The sequence below is a fragment of the Pongo abelii genome, chromosome 7 (assembly GCF_028885655.2).
Source record: "Pongo abelii isolate AG06213 chromosome 7, NHGRI_mPonAbe1-v2.0_pri, whole genome shotgun sequence".
NCBI classification, from domain to species: Eukaryota; Metazoa; Chordata; class Mammalia; order Primates; family Hominidae; genus Pongo; species Pongo abelii.
Window position 1 is genome coordinate 101,788,715 of NC_071992.2, and position 5,824 is coordinate 101,794,538.

At 40.7% G+C, this 5,824-nt stretch overlaps 1 pseudogene; it reads left to right on the forward strand.

Moving 5' to 3' along the window:
- Nucleotides 1–230: 230 nt before the first annotated feature.
- LOC134761865 (large ribosomal subunit protein eL42-like) lies at nt 231–538 on the forward strand (annotated as a pseudogene).
- Nucleotides 539–5,824: the final 5,286 nt, after the last annotated feature.

A 5,824-nucleotide genomic window follows, 5' to 3' on the forward strand; every position in this document is an offset into this window, starting at 1 on the left:
AATCCTACTGCTGTAAATGGTGTTATATAGGAGACAAATGACGTTAAGAAAGTAGCCTAAGTACACTTGGCTAGTAAGTACAAAAGTCATCAATTAGAAGGCCATCTGGCTTTAAGACACAATCCACTCTCCACCATGGTGCCCTTGTCAAAAGAAAAGTAAAAAAGTGCTATATACTTCTGTTTCCGGCCCGGCCTCTTTCTTTCCATGGCGATAGCACTCACACAAACATGGTGAACATTCCTAAAACCCGTCGGACTTTTTGTAAGAAGTGAGGCAAGCACTAACCCCACAAAGTGACAAAGTACAAGAAGAGCAAGGATTCTCTGTATGCCCAGGGAAAGCAGCGTTATTACAGGAAGCAGAGTGGCTATGGTGGGCAGACTAAGCCGATTATCCAGAAAAAGGCTAAAACTACAAAGAAGATTGTGCTAAGGTTTGAGTGCATTGAGCCCAACTGCAGGTCTAAGGCTATTAACAGATGCATTTTGAACTGGGAGTAGATAAGAAGAGAAAGGGCCAAGTGATCCAATTCTAAGTGTCATCTTTTCTTTTATTGTGAAGACAATAAAATCTTGAGTTTATGTTCAAAAAAATGAAAGGTAAAAAATAACCCTCAATTTTAGTATCATAGTATTTTATATATTATACTACATTATCATTTTTTCATTTTCCCAAATTTGGACCATTTATAGTTCTGAATTTCACAAGCATAAACTTATGTCCCCAGGGAAGAAAATTACTACTGTCCTTACTTGGTGAGAAGAGGAAGTGGCTTCAATAAGTGGTATAGGGCTCTGGGCCAAGTCTTCAGAGGAGTCTACAATGATTTACTAGCTCAGCAAAGAAGAGGAGGACATCTTGCCGACAACATTGCAGTCAGAATAAGTTACCACAGTTTGTTCTCATTCGAACAAGAAGTACATGAGGAAAAAGAAATATTTCCTGGACCCTGGACTTGTATGTACTTCCCTTTCACAAGTATTTCCTTTGTAAGTTGTTACTCCCCCAGCAGCCCTCTACCAAAAACGGCAGTCATTTTGTGTGCACTTGGACATGAGGCAGGTGGCACCAGGCCCACAGAACCCTGACAAGAGTGTGGAATGACAGGAATGGAAGGAAAACAAAAATGAGAAACAATATCTCCTAAGAAGATCTTTCAGAGTTTATCTTGTCAACCACCTGCAAGAGATGGAGAAGCAGAACAAAGCCCATTGATGTCTATGATGGCATTTTAACAAGAGAGTGTGGCAGACAATTTCATTCCCAATGCTCTGACATGTACTATTTTTCAGACTCAGCGATCAGCACCCATGTTCTCTGCCTGTTTTGTTAATTATTCAAAGTGTACACTTATTTTTTTTTTACCACATGTGCTATCTATATACACACACTTAAATCCGTAAATTCATAACAGCATTTTGATGTAATCATGCTGTCTCTCAATGGAATCTAATTGGTAATTTGCCTCTAATTTTTATAGTTACTTGAGTGACATGAATCCTAGAATAGTCAGGAAGCCCATGGTCTTGCCATAATACCGTAATTACCATAAATAATACTTTGATGAATCACAGCTTCTTTATTCCTTCTTCTTTACCCAACATTATTTCTAACTTAGTACTGATATCTTTATACTGCTTTTTTGTTTACCAGACTGATTCTCCTAGAAGCTTGTAAATTCCTTGAAGATAGGAATCATGTCCTATTTTTCTTTTTATCTCCAGAGCCTAGGATAGTACCCAGCACAAGTTAAGTGCTTAATAAATATGGGTCAGGCTGGGCACAGTGGCCCACGCCTATAATCCCAGCACTTTGGGAGGCCCAGGCGAGTGGATTGTCTGAGCTCAGGAGTTCAAGACCAGCCTGGACAATATGGCAAAACCCCATCTCTACAAAAAATTTAAAAATTAGCTGGGCGTGGTGGCATAGGCCTGTAGTCCCAGCTACTTGCGGGATTGAAGCAGGATGATGGCTTGAGCCTGGGAGGTCAAGGCTACAGTAAGCCATGTTCACGCCACTGCACTCCAGCCTGGGTGACAAAGGGAGACTCCATCTCTTAAAAAAATTAAATTACATTAAATTTAAAAAATAAAATTAAAAAATAAAGTTAATATTGGTCACGTTATCTAATGAATAAATAAATAATTGCTTGAGTGAATGAATGAAATAACAAGTCATGACCACTGGATTTCTCAGTAGGTCTTTATCTGCCATAATAAGGACACAGAACCCACATTTTGCCACTATCAGAGGATCAGGGAATGAGGCAAAGGAGAAGTCTCTGGACACCAGAAAGCTTTCTCTGGGAGTGAAAGCTAAACAGCTGCTGGATGCTTCTCAGAACTGCGAATAAAGATATCAGCTTTCTAGGACTGTATTTACTGTATACATAAGTTAACTTGAGTATTACACTACTGACAAATTATATACTTACCATCCTAAACATCAACAGGAACTAGAATAGGCAGTATTGTTAGAGCACATTAAGTTCTGTGTGTTCTGCCTCCCAAAGGTTAAATATCTGTACACTGGTGGCAATGAACAGGATATATACACCACAATCCCTCCAAGCTCCAATATTCTGTCACCACTAGGGTGCTAGGCACCACTAGAGAACTTGGGAGATGCAATTCTAAATTAATCTTCACATTAGCGTGTCCATTCTATGCAATTCAGCATCTCTGCATGACAATTGGCAAGTTGCTTATTTTTCTAATCTCAGTTTTCCAGTCTGAAAAATGGAGATTATAAAGTGAGTTTATAGTACTGGGTAAAGAACCAGACACACGCTAAATAAATGTTAACTGTTGAGGTGTCTAATATATTTCCTGATGCTAATGACATAATGACAAACAAGTATTACAATGTATTATGTGTAACAAGAGCTATAAGTTCAGAATGCTGCAGGAACCCAAAGAGAATATCCAACTCCTGAAGATGTTGCCTTATCTGAGACATTGAGGATCATTAAGAGTGTAGGTTTTATCAAGTAAAAGGGGGAGATGGCATTCCAGGCATAAGGGACAGCTTGGGCAAAGGCGTAGAGGCTGAAAACCTCATGAAAACTGCTTGGAGAGCAGTTTGGGCTTGCTGGAGTGCAAGGCTGGAGATATGGCAGGAGAGGTAAGCAAGGGCCATTAAGAAGAACTTTATCCTGTGTTGAGAGCCATGGAACTATGTTACACAAAGACTCACTTGACCATACCTGCATTCAGAAAGAAAGTTCTTGTAGCTGAGTAGAAGATGGTAACAACATTGAACTTGTCTGAGCCCTATGTTCCTTGAAAATTGTAATGGTTTAGGGATGCAGGAATCCCTTTTGTTTTCTGAAGACAGCTTACTACAAGGAAACAAGTCCCCATATAATTTAAATAAGACTGATAGATGTCTCCACCATCACTCTAATTTACCTATGACAAAGCCAGACACAGACCCTTCAAATTCCCATTTTTTGCCTCAGAAATAATTAGGTAAACTTTTTTCCCCAGTGACAAATCAGAACAAAATGCTTGTTAGTCAAACCTCGTTTAATATTTGGTGAAGATTCTCTCCTCCCCACTGACTCCCTGACTTTGGCCCACCCTCAACTTCAACCAGCACACAACCCTCCTTAGCAACCTCCCCCCACCACCGAAAACTGGCTGGCATCAGAACACACTCTGGTCTACTGTCCACTCAGGCCATTCTCTTTCATCTCATTTTCCTGCACCCAGTTCTCTTTCCTTATTTATTCCTCCCCCTGCAGGAGAGATCCTTCTGATGCTTGCAGATCTCATGGTCACAGCATTCTCTCTATTATAACTATCATGAGAAAAGTATGAGGGAAACCGCCCCCCATGATCCAATCACCTCCGTAATGCAATAATTCCTTCCTTCCATTCTCCCTACTCCCCCATCTTGCAATAATCTTTTTGAATAAAGCCTCTCCTTACTAATCCAGACCGATGTTTTATTTTTGACAATGGATTGGACACACCTGGAGATTACACAGGGACCACTGCACTAGTCCAGACCAGGGTTGATGAGCGTCTGAACTAGAACACTGAAGTGGCATAGAGCGACAAGAAATGTTTACAAGGCAAAAGTGGTGGGAATGAATGATACACCAGACAAGGGAGAGAAGGAAGGGTCTGCGTCTTCACCATGTGTGTGATCTTGCCCTGGGAACTGCAGTCAGAACTAACTGGTGCTCCCCCTGTACCTACTGCAATCTTATATTCTTGCATCTACAATTTATAATCATGTTTCTGTAAATGTCTCCTTTGAGACATTGAAAGAATCCATGAGAACAGGATTCATCATGATTTGTTGCCTCTACTCTCAGGATGAGCAGAGTGCCTGATGTCCTAGAAATGGTCACTAAGTGCTCATTAAATTCACTTTAAGATTAATTCATAAAACTGATTCATGATTTCTTAAGACATCTCTATGGGTACAAGTTCTCAGTAAATAATTATAACGCATTTAGAATACAAGCCCTGTGGCTTCTGAATTGAGAGAAATAATTGTGAAGGTACTATTAACTAATATTTTTTCTAGACTTACTATTTAGTGCTGTGCTAAGCCCTTTGAATGCACAATTTTGTGATATTGTGATAGAATTAGAAACATATATTTTGGTTTTAGTCCATTTCCTGGCACACGGCTCCTAAAATCCTTGAATCTCTGAAGTGATAAGTGTCCTTTTGTAAGCTAATGAGATGGCTGATGGCTGGGAGTTCCTGGAGAGCCTCAGGATGGGGCACTGGTTACCAGGGGAACCAACTTTGTGATTAGAGGGCTGAAACTTTCAGCCTCAACTGAGGCTGAAGTTTAAGTTGATGACTAAGGGCCAATAGCTTAATCAATCATGCCTATGTGATGAAGCCTCCAAAAAACCCAAAGCATAGAGTTCAAAGAGCTTCCAGTTGCCAAAAATGTGGATATTCAAGAAGGTTCTGGTTGCCAAATATGTGGCACATCTGGACAGGGCATGGAAGTTCTGCACCCCTTTTTGCAACTGCCCAACAGGTTCATCTTTCCTGATGCCCAGATAGAGCCAATTTATCAAGACAGGGGGATTACATTAAAGAAAAAGTTTAATACTCTTAGAGCCAGCTAAACAGGAAATCAGAATTTTATTATTACTCAAATGAGTCTCCCTGAAAATTCAGAGGCTAGGGTTTTTCAAGGAGAGTTTGGCAGGCAGGAGGCTAGGGAATGGGGTTGAGGATGGAATCACTGGGATTGGAGCTGTCTACTTGTGCTGAATCAGTTCCTGGGTGGGGGGCCATAAGACAGGATGGGTCAGTTTATTGATCTGGGTGGTACCAGCCCATTCATCAGAATGCGGTGTCTGGAAAGTATCTCTGTATTAGTTTGTTTTCACACTGCTATAAAGAAAGACCTGAGACTGGGTAATTTAAAAAGGAAACAGGTTTGATTGACTCACAGCTCTGCATGACTAGGGAGGCCTCATGAAACCTACAATCATGGCAGAAGAAGAAGCAGGCGCATCTTACATCGCAGCAGGTGTGATAGAAAGCGTGTGAAGGAAAAACTGTAAAGCACTTATAAAACCATCAGATCTCATGAGAACTCACTCACTATCATGAGAACAGTATGGGAGAAACTGCCCCCATGATTCAATCACCTTCCACTAGGTCCCTCCCTCAACACATGGGGATTACAATCAGAGATGAGATTTGGGTGGGGACACAGAGCCAAACCATATCAACCTCAAATACTAATCTTAGGTTTTACAATAATGATGTTATCCATACAAGCAATTGGGAATCGTATGGCCTCTAGCTCTTTGACTCCTGGGGCATAAGTTCTAATC